The following is a 20,462-nucleotide window of genomic DNA, read 5'->3' as shown; positions in this document are numbered from 1 at the left end:
GAGATGTAACTCATGTGAGATTCATGTTGCTGACTGAAGCTAATCTTAACTGGAATAAACATTTATTTTAGAACAAGATTTGGATTCTATGACTTTGCACTTTTCTCCTCTGAGTGATGACATCACTGATGACGTTGGGAAGTCGACTTGAAGCGTCGTTGTACATGAATGATAGTGTCTGTTGCAGTGCACTAGAAACTAGCCTGATTCTCTGTACACCAGACATTATTCAATAAACTGACTCTTTTCTCTCTTCCCCCCCAGTCTGTTCTTTCTGCTACTTTTGTAGTCCCTGTAAATCTCTAGTGCTGGGAACTACAAACCCCATCTATTCTCGACTCAGGAAGCAGAAGAAAAGGTGTTTCAGATGTCTTTTATTAACCTTAGCAAGACGCATAATAGAAAAATGATCAAAACATTCTCTACAAAAAATAAAACGATCAACTCGCTACAATGGATGAACACAATCTCATGGGGGGAGAGGGGAGGAGCTAAACGATATTACACACCAGGTCAACACAATCTCATGGGAGGAGCTAAACAATATTACACACCAGGTCAAGGGGAGGAGCTAAACGATATTACACACCAGTTCAACACATCCATCATCAAAACACAATTCTCCCCCCCCCACAAGGCCTTTCAAATGCTCCTGTGACCTACAACATAATCCGCTCAGTATTTCTGACCAGAGAGGAGGAGGTGTTAGACATTCAAGTTTCCCTTTGTGTTCCCTCACAGGAGTCTTCAGACCTCCCGAAGGTGATGTCATAGAAAAGATGGCGGTCCTGAAGGAAAGGAGATGAGGAAGGAAGGGAAGCTTGTTGAGTCCATCACAAAACGTGCTTCTAGGAAAGACCCACTCTTCCATAAGAGTTCAATACTATATCATTTAATATCGGATTCATTTCATTTACACAAAAAAAAAACTGCAATTGAAAAAAAAAAAAAAATCTTTGAAATTCCGTTTAAAGCGAGAATCCACCCAAGTCAAACATGAAATGATATCGGAACTAAAAGGGTATACTGAGCCAGCTGCAGTAGAGATGGGCGAGAGACAGAGAGACGAGGGGGAAGGTAGGTTTGACCAGGCACTAGTCTGTTAGTAGGTAGCAGAGGATGAGTTACTGTGAATAACAATACACAGACAGACACAGACACACTGCAGACAGGGCCTGGTTTGTACATGGTCCAGTCAGTCATTAGTAGCAGTGGTTGGTTGAGCGTCCGGCTCTCTGCAGTCTGCCTGAAAAGACTCCCTATATTGTGCACTAAGTTTGACCAGAATCCACATAGACCTCTGGTCAAAACTGGTGCACTATATAGGGAATAGGGTGCTGTTTGATACACATAAGGTTGTGTGTCAGTGTTCTCAGATGGTCTGGTATCCAGCATGGCTCCTCTTCCTGCCGATGAGGTAAGCGATGAGAACGATGAGAACCAGGCCGGCCAGAGCAGCTCCCACGACGATGGGAATCAACATGCTGTCCTGATCCAACTGACACTCCTCCGCTAGAGGGAGGGAGAGTGGGGGATGAGGAGGGAGAGGGGGATGCGGAGGGAGAGGGGGATGCGGAGGGAGAGGAGGGATGCGGAGGGAGAGGGGGATGCGGAGGGAGAGGGGGATGCGGAGAGAGAGGGGGATGCGGAGAGAGAGGGGGATGCGGAGAGAGAGGGGGATGCGGAGAGAGAGGGGGGATGCGGAGAGAGAGGGGGGGATGCGGAGGGAGAGGGGGGATGCGGCGGGAGAGGGGGATGCGGCGGGAGAGGGGGATGCGGGAGGGGGGATGCGGAGGGAGAGGGGGATGCGGCGGGAGAGGGGGATGATGGGAGAGGGGGATGAGGGAGAGGGGGATGAGGGAGAGGGGGGATGAGGGAGAGGGGGATGAGGGAGAGGGGGATGAGGGAGAGGGGGATGAGGGAGAGGGGGATGAGGAGGGAGAGGAGGGATGAGGAGAGAGAGGAGGGAGGCGGAGGGAGAGGAGGGAGGCGGAGGGAGAGGAGGGATGCGGAGGGAGAGGAGGGATGCGGAGGGAGAGGGGGGATGCGGAGAGAGAGGAGGGAGAGGAGGGATGCGGAGAGAGAGGAGGGAGAGGAGGGATGCGGAGAGAGAGGAGGGGAGAGGAGGGAGAGGAGGGAGAGGAGGGATGTGGAGGGATGTGAAGGGAGAGGGAGTGGAGGGAGAGGAGGGATGTGGAGGGATGTGAAGGGAGAGGGAGTGGAGGGAGAGGAGGGATGTGGAGGGAGAGGAGGGATGTGGAGGGAGAGGAGGGATGTGGAGGGAGAGGGAGGATGTGGAGGGAGAGGGAGGATGTGGAGGGAGAGGGAGGATGTGGAGGGAGAGGGAGGATGTGGAGGGAGAGGGAGGATGTGGAGGGAGAGGGGGATGAGGAGGAGAGGAGGGATGAGGATGTGGAGGGAGAGGAGGGATGAGGAGGGATGAGGAGGGATGAGGAGGAGAGGAGGGATGAGGAGGGATGAGGAGGGATGAGGAGGGGATGGAGGGATGAGGAGGGAGGATGAGGAGGGATGAGGAGGGATGAGGGATGAGGAGGGAGAGTGGAGGGATGAGGAGGGAGAGGGAGGATGAGGAGGGAGATGGGAGGATGTGGAGGGATGAGAGGGAGAGAGGGATGATGGAGGGAGAGGAGGGATGTGGAGGGAGAGGAGGGATGGGAGGGAGAGGAGGGATGTGGAGGGAGAGGAGGGATGATGGAGGGAGAGGAGGGATGAGGAGGGAGAGGAGGGATGAGGGATGAGAGGAGGAGGGGAGAGGAGGGATGAGGAGAGGAGGAGAGGAGGGATGAGGAGGGAGAGGAGGGATGAGGAGGGAGAGGAGGGATGAGGAGGGAGGGAGGGATGAGGAGGGATGAGGAGGGATGAGGAGGGAGAGGAGGGAGAGGAGGGAGAGGAGGGAGAGGAGGGATGAGGAGGGAGAGGAGGGATGAGGAGGGAGAGGAGGGATGAGGAGGGAGAGGAGGGATGAGGAGGGAGAGGAGGGATGAGGAGGGAGAGGAGGGATGAGGAGGGAGAGGAGGGATGCGGAGGGAGAGGAGGGATGCGGAGGGAGAGGAGGGATGCGGAGAGAGAGGAGGGATGCGGAGGGATGTGGAGGGATGCGGAGGGATGTGAAGGGATGTGAAGGGAGAGGAGGGATGTGGAGGGATGTGGAGGGAGAGGAGGGAGTGGAGGGAGAGGAGGGATGTGGAGGGAGAGGAGGGATGTGGAGGGAGAGGAGGGATGTGGAGGGAGAGGAGGGATGTGGAGGGAGAGGAGGGATGTGGAGGGAGGGAGGGATGGGAGGAGAGGAGGGATGGGAGGGAGAGGAGGGATGTGGAGGGAGAGGAGGGATGTGGAGGGAGAGGGGGGATGGGAGGGAGAGGGGGATGTGGAGGGAGAGGGGGATGTGGAGGGAGAGGGGGATGTGGAGGGAGAGGAGGGATGTGGAGGGAGGGGGAGGGGGATGTGGGGGAGGGAGAGGGGGATGTGGAGGGAGAGGGGGATGTGGAGGGAGAGGATGGGAGGGAGAGGGGGATGTGGGAGGAGAGGGGGATGTGGAGGGAGAGGGGGATGTGGAGGGATGGGGGAGGGAGAGGAGGGATGTGGAGGGAGAGGAGGGATGTGGAGGGAGAGGGGGATGTGGAGGGAGAGGGGGATGTGGAGGGAGAGGAGGGATGTGGAGGGAGAGGAGGGATGTGGAGGGAGAGGGGGATGTGGAGGGAGAGGGGGATGTGGAGGGAGAGGGGGATGTGGAGGGAGAGGGGGATGTGGAGGGAGAGGGGGATGTGGAGGGAGAGGGGGATGTGGAGGGAGAGGGGGATGAGGAGGGGATGGAGGGATGTGGGGAGGGAGAGGAGGGGGATGTGGAGGGAGAGGGGGATGAGGAGGGAGAGGAGGGATGTGGAGGGAGAGGGGGATGAGGAGGGAGAGGAGGGATGTGGAGGGAGGAGAGGGGATGAGGAGGGAGAGGGGGATGAGGAGGGAGAGGGGATGAGGAGGGAGAGGAGGGATGAGGAGGGGAGAGGAGGGATGAGGAGGGAGAGGAGGGATGAGGAGGGAGAGGAGGGATGAGGAGGGAGAGGAGGGATGAGGAGGGAGAGGAGGGATGTGGAGGGAGAGGAGGGAGAGGAGAGAGAGGGAGGATGTGGAGGGAGAGGGAGAGGAGAGAGAGGGGGATGAGGAGGGAGAGGGAGGATGTGGAGGGAGAGGGAGAGGAGAGATGTGGAGGGAGAGGAGGGATGAGGAGGGAGAGGAGAGAGAGGAGGGATGTGGAGAGAGAGGAGGGATGAGGAGGGAGAGGAGGGATGAGGAGGGAGAGGAGGGATATGGAGGGAGAGGAGGGATGTGGAGGGAGAGGAGGGATGAGGAGGGAGAGGAGGGATGAGGAGGGAGAGGAGGGATGAGGAGGGATGTGGAGGGATGAGGAGGGATGTGGAGGGAGAGGAGGGATGTGGAGGGAGAGGAGGGATGTGGAGGGAGAGGAGGGAGAGGAGGGAGAGGAGGGAGAGGAGGGAGAGGAGGGATGAGGAGGGATGAGGAGGGATGAGGAGGGAGAGGAGGGATGAGGAGGGATGAGGAGGGAGAGGAGGGATGTGGAGGGAGAGGAGGGATGAGGAGGGAGAGGGAGGATGTGGAGGGAGAGGAGGGATGTGGAGGGAGAGGAGGGATGAGGAGGGAGAGGAGAGAGAGGGGGGATGAGGAGAGAGAGGAGGGATGTGGAGAGAGAGGAGGGATGAGGAGGGAGAGGAGGGATGTGGAGGGAGAGGAGGGATGTGGAGGGAGAGGAGGGATGTGGAGGGAGAGGGGGATGTGGAGGGAGAGGGGGATGTGGAGGGAGAGGGGGATGCGGAGGGAGAGGGGGGATGCGGAGGGAGAGGAGGGATGCGGAGAGAGAGGAGAGAGAGGAGGGATGAGGAGGGATGAGGAGGGAGAGGAGGGATGAGGAGGGAGAGAAAGAAAAACAGATGTAACTCATGTGAGATTCATGTTGCTGACTGAAGCTCATCTTAACTGGAATAAACATTTAAGAACAAGATTTGGATTCTATGACTTTGCACTTTTCTCCTCTGAGTGATGACATCACTGATGACGTTGGGAAGTCGACTTGAAGCGTCATTGTACATGAATGATAGTGTCTGTTGCAGTGCACTAGAAACGAGCCTGATTCTCTGTACACCAGACATTATTAAATAAACTACAGAACTTCTAATCAAGGACACATTGACTAAGGGTAGAGAGAGAGGGGAGATGGATAGATCATATGAAAGTGTAGAGAGGGGAGATGGATAGATCATATGAAAGTGTAGAGGGAGAGATGGATAGATCATATGAAAGTGTAGAGAGAGAGAGGAGATGGATAGATCATATGAAAGTGTAGAGAGGGGAGATGGATAGATCATATGAAAGTGTAGAGAGAGGAGATGATAGATCATATGAAAGTGTAGAGAGGGGAGATGGATAGATCATATGAAAGTGTAGAGAGAGGAGATGGATAGATCATATGAAAGTGTAGAGAGAGAGGAGAGATGGATAGATCATATGAAAGTGTAGAGAGAGGAGAGGAGACTGATAGATCATATGAAAGTGTAGAGAGGGGAGATGGATAGATCATAAAGTGTAGAGAGAGAGGGGAGATGGATAGATCATATGAAAGGGTAGAGAGAGGAGAGGAGACGGATAGATCATATGAAAGGGTAGAGAGAGGAGAGGAGACGGATAGATCATATGAAAGGGTAGAGAGAGGAGAGGAGACTGATAGATCATATGAAAGGGTAGAGAGAGGAGAGGAGACTGATAGATCATATGAAAGGGTAGAGAGAGGAGAGGAGACTGATAGATCATATGAAAGGGTAGAGAGAGGAGAGGAGACTGATAGATCATATGAAAGGGTAGAGAGAGGAGAGGAGACTGATAGATCATATGAAAGGGTAGAGAGAGGAGAGGAGACTGATAGATCATATGAAAGGGTAGAGAGAGGAGAGGAGACTGATAGATCATATGAAAGGGTAGAGAGGGAGAACGCTAGATTAGATCATATCCGGTACCTTGTGCAAACTGTCCTCTGGTGATGCCGAAGGGCTGGACCTGCAGGTGGAAGGTGTTGAGGGAAAAGTTCTGGTCTACAGCCAGAGTCTGTTCTGAACTACACATGTAGCTACGCCCCAGGGAGCCACGCAGGTAGTCCAGACTACTGTTACTGGTGTTGAACGGGGCTGGAGGGAGGGAGAGAGAGAGAGGAAGTGTAGAGAGGTAGAGGTGAACAGAGATCCAGACATTGTTATGGAACAGTAATTATTCAACAGAGAGAGAGAGAGACAGAGAGAGACAGAGAAAGAGACAGGGAGTGGTGGTGGTGGTAATGGTGAGTGGTGGTGGTGGTAATGGTGAGTGGTGGTGGTGGTAATGGTGAGTGGTGGTGGTGGTGGTAATGGTGAGTGGTGGTAAAGGTGAGTGGTGGTGGTGGTAATGGTGAGTGGTGGTGGTGGTAATGGTGAGTGGTGGTGGTGGTGGTAAAGGTGAGTGGTGGTGGTAAAGGTGAGTGGTGGTGGTGGTGGTAATGGTGAGTGGTGGTGGTGGTGGTAATGGTGAGTGGTGGTGGTGGTGGTAATGGTGAGTGGTGGTGGTGGTGGTAATGGTGAGTGGTGGTGGTGGTAATGGTGAGTGGTGGTGGTGGTAATGGTGAGTGGTGGTGGTGGTAATGGTGAGTGGTGGTGGTGGTAATGGTGAGTGGTGGTGGTGGTAAAGGTGAGTGGTGGTGGTGGTAAAGGTGAGTGGTGGTGGTGGTAATGGTGAGTGGTGGTAAAGGTGGTAATGGTGAGTGGTGGTGGTGGTGGTAAAGGTGAGTGGTGGTAAAGGTGGTAATGGTGAGTGGTGGTGGTGGTAAAGGTGAGTGGTGGTGGTGGTAAAGGTGAGTGGTGGTGGTGGTGGTAATGGTGAGTGGTGGTGGTGGTAATGGTGAGTGGTGGTGGTAATGGTGAGTGGTGGTGGTGGTAATGGTGAGTGGTGGTGGTAGTAATGGTGAGTGGTGGTGGTAGTAATGGTGAGTGGTGAGTGGTGGTAAAGGTGAGTGGTGAGTGGTGGTAAAGGTGAGTGGTGAGTGGTGGTAAAGGTGAGTGGTGGTGGTGGTAAAGGTGAGTGGTGGTAGTGGTAAAGGTGAGTGGTGGTAAAGGTGGTAAAGGTGAGTGGTGGTGGTGGTAAAGGTGAGTGGTGGTAAAGGTGAGTGGTGGTGGTGGTGGTGGTAATGGTGAGTGGTGAGTGGTGGTAAAGGTGAGTGGTGGTAGTAAAGGTGAGTGGTGGTAGTAAAGGTGGGTGGTGGTGGTAAAGGTGAGTGGTGGTGGTAAAGGTGAGTGGTGGTGGTGGTAAAGGTGAGTGGTGGTGGTAGTAAAGGTGAGTGGTGGTGGTAGTAAAGGTGAGTGGTGGTGGTAGTAAAGGTGAGTGGTGGTGGTGGTAATGGTGAGTGGTGGTGGTGGTAAAGGTGAGTGGTGGTGGTGGTAAAGGTGAGTGGTGGTGGTGGTAAAGGTGAGTGGTGGTAAAGGTGAGTGGTGGTGGTGGTAAAGGTGAGTGGTGGTGGTGGTGGTGGTAATGGTGAGTGGTGAGTGGTGGTAGTAAAGGTGAGTGGTGGTAGTAAAGGTGGGTGGTGGTGGTAAAGGTGAGTGGTGGTGGTGGTAAAGGTGAGTGGTGGTGGTAGTAAAGGTGAGTGGTGGTGGTAGTAAAGGTGAGTGGTGGTGGTAGTAAAGGTGAGTGGTGGTGGTAGTAAAGGTGAGTGGTGGTGGTGGTAATGGTGAGTGGTGGTGGTGGTAAAGGTGAGTGGTGGTGGTAGTAAAGGTGAGTGGTGGTGGTAGTAAAGGTGAGTGGTGGTGGTAGTAAAGGTGAGTGGTGGTGGTAGTAAAGGTGAGTGGTGGTGGTAGTAAAGGTGAGTGGTGGTGGTAGTAAAGGTGAGTGGTGGTGGTAGTAAAGGTGAGTGGTGGTGGTAGTAAAGGTGAGTGGTGGTGGTAGTAAAGGTGAGTGGTGGTGGTAGTAAAGGTGAGTGGTGGTGGTAGTAAAGGTGAGTGGTGGTGGTAGTAAAGGTGAGTGGTGGTGGTAGTAAAGGTGAGTGGTGGTGGTAGTAAAGGTGAGTGGTGGTGGTAGTAAAGGTGAGTGGTGGTGGTGGTAAAGGTGAGTGGTGGTGGTGGTAAAGGTGAGTGGTGGTGGTAGTAAAGGTGAGTGGTGGTGGTAGTAAAGGTGAGTGGTGGTGGTAGTAAAGGTGAGTGGTGGTGGTAGTAAAGGTGAGTGGTGGTGGTAGTAAAGGTGAGTGGTGGTGGTGGTAATGGTGAGTGGTGGTGGTAAAGGTGAGTGGTGGTAGTAAAGGTGAGTGGTGGTAGTAAAGGTGAGTGGTGGTAGTAAAGGTGAGTGGTGGTAAAGGTGAGTGGTGGTGGTAAAGGTGAGTGGTGGTAGTAAAGGTGAGTGGTGGTAGTAAAGGTGAGTGGTGGTGGTAAAGGTGAGTGGTAGTAAAGGTGAGTGGTGGTGGTAAAGGTGAGTGGTGGTGGTAAAGGTGAGTGGTGGTGGTAAAGGTGAGTGGTAGTAAAGGTGAGTGGTGGTAAAGGTGAGTGGTGGTGGTAAAGGTGAGTGGTGGTAAAGGTGAGTGGTGGTAAAGGTGAGTGGTGGTGGTAGTAAAGGTGAGTGGTGGTGGTAGTAAAGGTGAGTGGTGGTGGTAAAGGTGAGTGGTGGTAGTAAAGGTGAGTGGTGGTAGTAAAGGTGAGTGGTGGTGGTAAAGGTGAGTGGTGGTAGTAAAGGTGAGTGGTGGTGGTAAAGGTGAGTGGTGGTGGTAAAGGTGAGTGGTGGTGGTAAAGGTGAGTGGTGGTGGTAAAGGTGAGTGGTGGTAAAGGTGAGTGGTGGTGGTAAAGGTGAGTGGTAGTAAAGGTGAGTGGTGGTAGTAAAGGTGAGTGGTGGTAGTAAAGGTGAGTGGTGGTAAAGGTGAGTGGTGGTGGTAAAGGTGAGTGGTGGTGGTAAAGGTGAGTGGTGGTGGTAAAGGTGAGTGGTGGTGGTAAAGGTGAGTGGTGGTGGTAAAGGTGAGTGGTGGTGGTAAAGGTGAGTGGTGGTGGTAAAGGTGAGTGGTGGTGGTAAAGGTGAGTGGTAGTAAAGGTGAGTGGTGGTGGTAAAGGTGAGTGGTGGTAAAGGTGAGTGGTGGTAAAGGTGAGTGGTGGTAAAGGTGAGTGGTGGTAGTAAAGGTGGGTGGTGGTAAAGGTGAGTGGTGGTGGTAAAGGTGAGTGGTGGTGGTAAAGGTGAGTGGTGGTGGTAAAGGTGAGTGGTGGTGGTAAAGGTGAGTGGTGGTGGTAGTAAAGGTGAGTGGTGGTGGTAGTAAAGGTGAGTGGTGGTGGTAGTAAAGGTGAGTGGTGGTGGTAGTAAAGGTGAGTGGTGGTGGTAGTAAAGGTGAGTGGTGGTGGTAGTAAAGGTGAGTGGTGGTGGTAGTAAAGGTGAGTGGTGGTGGTAGTAAAGGTGAGTGGTGGTGGTAGTAAAGGTGAGTGGTGGTGGTAGTAAAGGTGAGTGGTGGTGGTAGTAAAGGTGAGTGGTGGTGGTAGTAAAGGTGAGTGGTGGTGGTAGTAAAGGTGAGTGGTGGTGGTGGTAAAGGTGAGTGGTGGTGGTAGTAAAGGTGAGTGGTGGTGGTAGTAAAGGTGAGTGGTGGTGGTGGTAAAGGTGAGTGGTGGTGGTAGTAAAGGTGAGTGGTGGTGGTGGTAAAGGTGAGTGGTGGTAGTAAAGGTGAGTGGTGGTAGTAAAGGTGAGTGGTGGTAGTAAAGGTGAGTGGTGGTAGTAAAGGTGAGTGGTGGTAAAGGTGAGTGGTGGTAAAGGTGAGTGGTGGTAAAGGTGAGTGGTGGTAAAGGTGAGTGGTGGTAAAGGTGAGTGGTGGTGGTAAAGGTGAGTGGTGGTGGTAAAGGTGAGTGGTGGTGGTAAAGGTGAGTGGTGGTGGTAAAGGTGAGTGGTGGTGGTAAAGGTGAGTGGTGGTGGTAAAGGTGAGTGGTGGTGGTGGTAAAGGTGAGTGGTGGTGGTAAAGGTGAGTGGTGGTGGTAAAGGTGAGTGGTGGTGGTGGTAAAGGTGAGTGGTGGTAAAGGTGAGTGGTGGTAAAGGTGAGTGGTGGTGGTAAAGGTGAGTGGTGGTGGTAAAGGTGAGTGGTGGTGGTAAAGGTGAGTGGTGGTGGTAAAGGTGAGTGGTGGTGGTAAAGGTGAGTGGTGGTGGTAAAGGTGAGTGGTGGTGGTAAAGGTGAGTGGTGGTACATATAATCTCAGTCCTGAAGAGACCGATCATCAGTGTAACATACTGGTACTGTTTGGTCTATATGGACACTATTGATAACAGAGGAAACACTAACCTGTCATATCAGACCAAGCTGCTACCACAGACAGACCAGTCAGGTGGTACCTGTTAGACGTGGTGTTCTGGAAAGACAAGAAACAACATCAGCCACAGAGGAGAGAGAATTGACAGACAGACAGACTGATAACCAGTCAGGCAGACAGGTAAACAGACAGGGAGGCAGACAGACAGACAAAAGTGCAAAAGACTGACAGACAGGTAAACGGTAGAGTGATGATGTCACCAGAGTAAACAGGAAGCTGAGGTTGGTGGCACTGCCCTGTGTCAGCACCAGGGTGGCGCTTGTGGGGTCACATGATCCTGAGCTGGTCGTCTGATTGGGCAGCAGGTTTACTACTTCCTGGATAGTCTGTCAATGAAGAGGAGAGGGATAGGTTATTGTGTGTTACTGGGACAGTGTGTGTGTGTGTGTGTGTGTGTGTGTGTGTGTGTGTGTGTGTGTGTGTGTGTGTGTGTGTGTGTGTGTGTGTGTGTGTGTGTTACCTTATTCTGTGAGGCAGAGAAGTGGGAGATGTTGAGCTGCAGTGCCATGCGGGCCAGCAGACAGACGGTCCCGTTGCTATTGGAGACAGAGTAGCTGCCCTGGTTAGGTGTTCCAGGGGGGGTGGGGATGGGGGCGGGGGCTGCTGTGGTGGTGGAGGGGGGTGGAGGCGGGGCTGTGGTGGTGGAGGGGGATGGAGGCGGGGCTGTGGTGAAGCTCTGGTCTGCAGTACACACACTCTCTGGGAAGAACAGAACAGACGGTTCAGACCAGCTATCACACAACACAACACGGGTCAATACCCTCATACTGTTCAGACCAGCTATCACACAACACGGGTCAATACCCTCATACTGTTCAGACCAGCTATCACACAACACGGGTCAATACCCTCATACTGTTCAGACCAGCTATCACACAACACAACACGGGTCATTACCCTCATACTGTTCAGACCAGCTATCACACAACACAACACGGGTCAATACCCTCATACTGTTCAGACCAGCTATCACACAACACAACACGGGTCAATACCCTCAGACTGTTCAGACCAGCTATCACACAACACAACACGGGTCAATACCCTCATACTGTTCAGACCAGCTATCACACAACACAACACGGGTCAATACCCTCATACTGTTCAGACCAGCTGTCACACAACACGGGTCAATACCCTCATACTGTTCAGACCAGCTTTCACACAACACAACACGGGTCAATACCCTCATACTGTTCAGACCAGCTTTCACACAACACGGGTCATTACCCTCATACTGTTCAGACCTCACACAACACGGATCAATACCCTCATACTGTTCAGACCAGCTATCACACAACACAACACGGGTCATTACCCTCATACTGTTCAGACCAGCTATCACACAACACGGGTCAATACCCTCATACTGTTCAGACCAGCTATCACACAACACGGGTCAATACCCTCATACTGTTCAGACCAGCTATCACACAACACAACACGGGTCATTACCCTCATACTGTTCAGACCAGCTATCACACAACACGGGTCAATACCCTCATACTGTTCAGACCAGCTATCACACAACACAACACGGGTCATTACCCTCATACTGTTCAGACCAGCTATCACACAACACGGGTCAATACCCTCATACTGTTCAGACCAGCTATCATCACACAACACAACACGGGTCAATACCCTCATACTGTTCAGACCAGCTATCACACAACACGGGTCAATACCCTCATACTGTTCAGACCAGCTATCACACAACACAACACGGGTCATTACCCTCATACTGTTCAGACCAGCTATCACACAACACGGGTCAATACCCTCATACTGTTCAGACCAGCTATCACACAACACAACACGGGTCAATACCCTCATACTGTTCAGACCAGCTATCACACAACACGGGTCAATACCCTCATACTGTTCAGACCAGCTTTCACACAACACGGGTCAATACCCTCATACTGTTCAGACCAGCTTTCACACAACACGGGTCAATACCCTCATACTGTTCAGACCAGCTATCACACAACACAACATGGGTCAATACCCTCAGACTGTTCAGACCAGCTATCACACAACACAACACGGGTCAATACCCTCATACTGTTCAGACCAGCTGTCACACAACACGGGTCAATACCCTCATACTGTTCAGACCAGCTATCACACAACACAACATGGGTCAATACCCTCAGACTGTTCAGACCAGCTATCACACAACACAACACGGGTCAATACCCTCATACTGTTCAGACCAGCTGTCACACAACACGGGTCAATACCCTCATACTGTTCAGACCAGCTTTCACACAACACAACACGGGTCAATACCCTCATACTGTTCAGACCAGCTTTCACACAACACGGGTCATTACCCTCATACTGTTCAGACCTCACACAACACGGATCAATACCCTCATACTGTTCAGACCAGCTATCACACAACACAACACGGGTCATTACCCTCATACTGTTCAGACCAGCTATCACACAACACGGGTCAATACCCTCATACTGTTCAGACCAGCTATCACACAACACGGGTCAATACCCTCATACTGTTCAGACCAGCTATCACACAACACAACACGGGTCAATACCCTCATACTGTTCAGACCTCACACAACACGGGTCATTACCCTCATACTGTTCAGACCTCACACAACACGGATCAATACCCTCATACTGTTCAGACCAGCTATCACACAACACAACACGGGTCATTACCCTCATACTGTTCAGACCAGCTATCACACAACACGGGTCAATACCCTCATACTGTTCAGACCAGCTATCACACAACACGGGTCAATACCCTCATACTGTTCAGACCAGCTATCACACAACACAACACGGGTCAATACCCTCATACTGTTCAGACCAGCTATCACACAACACAACACGGGTCATTACCCTCATACTGTTCAGACCAGCTATCACACAACACGGGTCAATACCCTCATACTGTTCAGACCAGCTATCACACAACACAACACGGGTCATTACCCTCATACTGTTCAGACCAGCTATCACACAACACGGGTCAATACCCTCATACTGTTCAGACCAGCTATCACACAACACAACACGGGTCAATACCCTCATACTGTTCAGACCTCACACAACACGGGTCATTACCCTCATACTGTTCAGACCTCACACAACACGGATCAATACCCTCATACTGTTCAGACCAGCTATCACACAACACAACACGGGTCATTACCCTCATACTGTTCAGACCAGCTATCACACAACACGGGTCAATACCCTCATACTATTCAGACCAGCTATCACACAACACGGGTCAATACCCTCATACTGTTCAGACCAGCTATCACACAACACAACACGGGTCAATACCCTCATACTGTTCAGACCAGCTATCACACAACACAACACGGGTCATTACCCTCATACTGTTCAGACCAGCTATCACACAACACGGGTCAATACCCTCATACTGTTCAGACCAGCTATCACACAACACAACACGGGTCATTACCCTCATACTGTTCAGACCAGCTATCACACAACACGGGTCAATACCCTCATACTGTTCAGACCAGCTATCACACAACACAACACGGGTCAATACCCTCATACTGTTCAGACCAGCTATCACACAACACGGGTCAATACCCTCATACTGTTCAGACCAGCTATCACACAACACAACACGGGTCATTACCCTCATACTGTTCAGACCAGCTATCACACAACACGGGTCAATACCCTCATACTGTTCAGACCAGCTATCACACAACACAACACGGGTCAATACCCTCATACTGTTCAGACCAGCTATCACACAACACGGGTCAATACCCTCATACTGTTCAGACCAGCTTTCACACAACACGGGTCAATACCCTCATACTGTTCAGACCAGCTTTCACACAACACGGGTCATTACCCTCATACTGTTCAGACCAGCTATCACACAACACGGGTCAATACCCTCATACTGTTCAGACCAGCTATCACACAACACAACATGGGTCAATACCCTCATACTGTTCAGACCAGCTATCACACAACACAACACGGGTCAATACCCTCATACTGTTCAGACCAGCTATCACACAACACAACACGGGTCAATACCCTCATACTGTTCAGACCAGCTATCACACAACACGGGTCAATACCCTCATACTGTTCAGACCAGCTATCACACAACACAACACGGGTCAATACCCTCATACTGTTCAGACCAGCTATCACACAACACGGGTCAATACCCTCAGACTGTTCAGACCAGCACGGGTCAATACCCTCATCACACAACACAACACGGGTCAATACCCTCATACTGTTCAGACCAGCTATCACACAACACAACACGGGTCAATACCCTCATACTGTTCAGACCAGCTATCACACAACACAACACGGGTCAATACCCTCATACTGTTCAGACCAGCTATCACACAACACAACACGGGTCAACACCCTCATACTGTTCAGACCAGCTATCACACAACACAACACGGGTCAATACCCTCATACTGTTCAGACCAGCTATCACACAACACAACACGGGTCAATACCCTCATACTGTTCAGACCAGCTATCACACAACACAACACGGGTCAATACCCTCATACTGTTCAGACCAGCTATCACACAACACGGGTCAATACCCTCATACTGTTCAGACCAGCTTTCACACAACACGGGTCATTACCCTCATACTGTTCAGACCTCACACAACACGGATCAATACCCTCATACTGTTCAGACCAGCTATCACACAACACAACACGGGTCATTACCCTCATACTGTTCAGACCAGCTATCACACAACACGGGTCAATACCCTCATACTGTTCAGACCAGCTATCACACAACACAACACGGGTCAATACCCTCATACTGTTCAGACCTCACACAACACGGATCAATACCCTCATACTGTTCAGACCAGCTATCACACAACACAACACGGGTCATTACCCTCATACTGTTCAGACCAGCTATCACACAACACGGGTCAATACCCTCATACTGTTCAGACCAGCTATCACACAACACAACACGGGTCAATACCCTCATACTGTTCAGACCAGCTATCACACAACACGGGTCAATACCCTCATACTGTTCAGACCAGCTATCACACAACACAACACGGGTCAATACCCTCATACTGTTCAGACCAGCTATCACACAACACGGGTCAATACCCTCATACTGTTCAGACCAGCTATCACACAACACGGGTCAATACCCTCATACTGTTCAGACCAGCTATGACACAACACAACACGGGTCAATACCCTCATACTGTTTAGACCAGCTATCACACAACACAACACGGGTCAATACCCTCATACTGTTCAGACCAGCTATCACACAACACGGGTCAATACCCTCATACTGTTCAGACCAGCTATCACACAACACAACACGGGTCAATACCCTCATACTGTTCAGACCAGCTATCACACAACACGGGTCAATACCCTCATACTGTTCAGACCAGCTATCACACAACACAACACGGGTCAATACCCTCATACTGTTCAGACCAGCTATCACACAACACGGGTCAATACCCTCATACTGTTCAGACCAGCTATCACACAACACAACACGGGTCAATACCCTCATACTGTTCAGACCAGCTATGACACAACACAACACGGGTCAATACCCTCATACTGTTCAGACCAGCTATCACACAACACGGGTCAATACCCTCATACTGTTCAGACCAGCTTTCACACAACACGGGTCATTACCCTCATACTGTTCAGACCTCACACAACACGGATCAATACCCTCATACTGTTCAGACCAGCTATCACACAACACAACACGGGTCATTACCCTCATACTGTTCAGACCAGCTATCACACAACACGGGTCAATACCCTCATACTGTTCAGACCAGCTATCACACAACACAACACGGGTCAATACCCTCATACTGTTCAGACCTCACACAACACGGATCAATACCCTCATACTGTTCAGACCAGCTATCACACAACACAACACGGGTCATTACCCTCATACTGTTCAGACCAGCTATCACACAACACGGGTCAATACCCTCATACTGTTCAGACCAGCTATCACACAACACAACACGGGTCAATACCCTCATACTGTTCAGACCAGCTATCACACAACACGGGTCAATACCCTCATACTGTTCAGACCAGCTATCACACAACACAACACGGGTCAATACCCTCATACTGTTCAGACCAGCTATCACACAACACGGGTCAATACCCTCATACTGTTCAGACCAGCTATCACACAACACAACACGGGTCAATACCCTCATACTGTTCAGACCAGCTATGACACAACACAACACGGGTCAATACCCTCATACTGTTCAGACCAGCTATGACACAACACAACACGGGTCAATACCCTCATACTGTTCAGACCAGCTATCACACAACACAACACGGGTCAATACCCTCATACTGTTCAGACCAGCTATCACACAACACGGGTCAATACCCTCATACTGTTCAGACCAGCTTTCACACAACACGGGTCAATACCTCATACTGTTCAGACCAGCTATCACAACACAACACGGGTCAATACCCTCATACTGTTCAGACCAGCTATCACACAACACAACACGGGTCAATACCCTCATACTGTTCAGACCAGCTATCACACAACACGGGTCAATACCATCATACTGTTCAGACCAGCTATCACACAACACAACACGGGTCATTACCCTCATACTGTTCAGACCAGCTATCACACAACACAACACGGGTCAATACCCTCATACTGTTCAGACCAGCTATCACACAACACGGGTCAATACCCTCATACTGTTCAGACCAGCTATCACACAACACAACACGGGTCAATACCCTCATACTGTTCAGACCAGCTATCACACAACACGGGTCATTACCCTCATACTGTTCAGACCAGCTATCACACAACACAACACGGGTCAATACCCTCATACTGTTCAGACCAGCTATCACACAACACAACACGGGTCAATACCCTCAGACTGTTAATTTAAACACAATAAGTTAAGTGGTCAAAGTCAAACATGTAAAGGAATAACCAAAGTGTTGATGGTCAGTAAACAGTTGTTAATGGTTGACGGTCAGTAAACAGTTGTTAATGGTTGACGGTCAGTAAACAGTTGTTAATGGTTGACGGTCAGTAAACAGTTGTTAATGGTTGACGGTCAGTAAACAGTTGTTAATGGTTGACGGTCAGTAAACAGTTGTTAATGGTCAGTGGTGGACAATAAGTGTGCGTCCCAAATGAGTCCCGGTCCAAAGTAGTGCACTATCTAGAGAAAGGGTGAGATTGGGGGCTCAGCCCAGGTGTTGGTGGCTGTACCGTTGGGGCTCAGATCGTCCCCTGTCATGTAGGCCTCCATCGTGACGTTTGAGAAGGTGACAGTGGCTCCTCCCACAATGACAGGGGAGGCGCTGATACATCTGTAGGTGGTGTTGACTCTAGCAACCATCCCTACAGAGGTCGTCTCCACAGTTACCACATCTGTCAAAAAACAGACAAGACACATTGGTCAGAAATCAAATAATAATCCATTCTGTGTGTGTGAAGCATGACTCCATGTGTTAGCATGACTCCATGTGTTAGCATGACTCCATGTGTTAGCATGACTCCATGTGTTAGCATGACTCCATGTGTTAGCATGACTCCATGTGTTAGCATGACTCCATGTGTTAGCATGACTCCATGTGTTAGCATGACTCCATGTGTTAGCATGACTCCATGTGTTAGCATGACTCCATGTGTTAGCATGACTCCATGTGTTAGCATGACTCCATGTGTTAGCATGACTCCATGTGTTAGCATGACTCCATGTGTTAGCATGACTCCATGTGTTAGCATGACTCCATGTGTTAGCATGACTCCATGTGTTAGCATGACTCCATGTGTTAGCATGACTCCATGTGTTAGCATGACTCCATGTGTTAGCATGACTCCATGTGTTAGCATGACTCCATGTGTTAGCATGACTCCATGTGTTAGCATGACTCCATGTGTTAGCATGACTCCATGTGTTAGTATGACTCCATGTGTTAGTATGACTCCATGTGTTAGTATGACTCCATGTGTTAGTATGACTCCATGTGTTAGTATGACTCCATGTGTTAGTATGACTCCATGTGTTAGTATGACTCCATGTGTTAGTATGTGTGTGTGTGAAGCATGACTCCATGTGTTAGTATGTGTGTGTGTGAAGCATGACTCCATGTGTTAGTATGTGTGTGTGTGAAGCATGACTCCATGTGTTAGTATGTGTGTGTGTGAAGCATGACTCCATGTGTTAGTATGAGTGTGAAGCATGACTCCATGTGTTAGTATGAGTGTGTGTGTGTGAAGCATGACTCCATGTGTTAGTATGAGTGTGTGTGTGTGAAGCATGACTCCATGTGTTAGTATGAGTGTGTGAAGCATGACTCCATGTGTTAGTATGAGTGTGTGTGAAGCATGACTCCATGTGTTAGTATGAGTGTGTGAAGCATGACTCCATGTGTTAGTATGAGTGTGTGTGAAGCATGACTCCATGTGTTAGTATGTGTGTGTGTGAAGCATGACTCCATGTGTTAGTATGTGTGTGTGTGTGTGAAGCATGACTCCATGTGTTAGTATGAGTGTGTGTGTGTGAAGCATGACTCCATGTGTTAGTATGAGTGTGTGTGAAGCATGACTCCATGTGTTAGTATGAGTGTGTGTGAAGCATGACTCCATGTGTTAGTATGAGTGTGTGAAGCATGACTCCATGTGTTAGTATGAGTGTGTGAAGCATGACTCCATGTGTTAGTATGAGTGTGTGAAGCATGACTCCATGTGTTAGTATGTGTGTGTGTGTGTGAAGCATGACTCCATGTGTTAGTATGAGTGTGTGTGAAGCATGACTCCATGTGTTAGTATGAGTGTGTGTGAAGCATGACTCCATGTGTTAGTATGTGTGTGTGTGTGAAGCATGACTCCATGTGTTAGTATGTGTGTGTGTGTGAAGCATGACTCCATGTGTTAGTATGTGTGTGTGTGTGAAGCATGACTCCATGTGTTAGTATGTGTGTGTGTGTGAAGCATGACTCCATGTGTTAGTATGTGTGTGTGTGTGAAGCATGACTCCATGTGTTAGTATGAGTGTGTGTGTGAAGCATGACTCCATGTGTTAGTATGAGTGTGTGTGTGAAGCATGACTCCATGTGTTAGTATGAGTGTGTGTGTGAAGCATGACTCCATGTGTTAGTATGTGTGTGTGTGTGAAGCATGACTCCATGTGTTAGTATGTGTGTGTGTGTGTGAAGCATGACTCCATGTGTTAGTATGTGTGTGTGTGTGTGAAGCATGACTCCATGTGTTAGTATGTGTGTGTGTGTGTGAAGCATGACTCCATGTGTTAGTATGAGTGTGTGTGAAGCATGACTCCATGTGTTAGTATGAGTGTGTGTGAAGCATGACTCCATGTGTTAGTATGTGTGTGTGTGAAGCATGACTCCATGTGTTAGTATGTGTGTGTGTGTGAAGCATGACTCCATGTGTTAGTATGTGTGTGTGTGTGAAGCATGACTCCATGTGTTAGTATGTGTGTGTGTGTGAAGCATGACTCCATGTGTTAGTATGTGTGTGTGTGTGAAGCATGACTCCATGTGTTAGTATGAGTGTGTGTGTGAAGCATGACTCCATGTGTTAGTATGAGTGTGTGTGTGAAGCATGACTCCATGTGTTAGTATGTGTGTGTGTGTGAAGCATGACTCCATGTGTTAGTATGAGTGTGTGTGTGAAGCATGACTCCATGTGTTAGTATGAGTGTGTGTGTGAAGCATGACTCCGTGTGTTAGTATGAGTGTGTGTGAAGCATGACTCCGTGTGTTAGTATGTGTGTGTGTGAAGCATGACTCCATGTGTTAGTATGAGTGTGTGTGAAGCATGACTCCATGTGTTAGTATGAGTGTGTGTGAAGCATGACTCCATGTGTTAGTATGAGTGTGTGTGAAGCATGACTCCATGTGTTAGTATGAGTGTGTGTGAAGCATGACTCCATGTGTTAGTATGTGTGTGTGTTAGTATGAGTGTGTGTGAAGCATGACTCCATGTGTTAGTATGAGTGTGTGTGTGAAGCATGACTCCATG

The 20,462-nt window shown here is 50.1% G+C and overlaps 1 pseudogene; it reads right to left on the bottom strand.

Moving 5' to 3' along the window:
* Positions 1-357: 357 nt before the first annotated feature.
* The window catches only part of LOC124023379, a 31,374-nt pseudogene continuing 11,269 nt past the window's right edge, over positions 358-20,462 (bottom strand).

Source organism: Oncorhynchus gorbuscha, unplaced genomic scaffold, assembly GCF_021184085.1.
Source record: "Oncorhynchus gorbuscha isolate QuinsamMale2020 ecotype Even-year unplaced genomic scaffold, OgorEven_v1.0 Un_scaffold_1618, whole genome shotgun sequence".
Classification (NCBI taxonomy): domain Eukaryota; kingdom Metazoa; phylum Chordata; class Actinopteri; order Salmoniformes; family Salmonidae; genus Oncorhynchus; species Oncorhynchus gorbuscha.
Note: the sequence above shows the minus strand (reverse complement) of the source record. Positions and strands in the feature narration are given on the sequence as shown.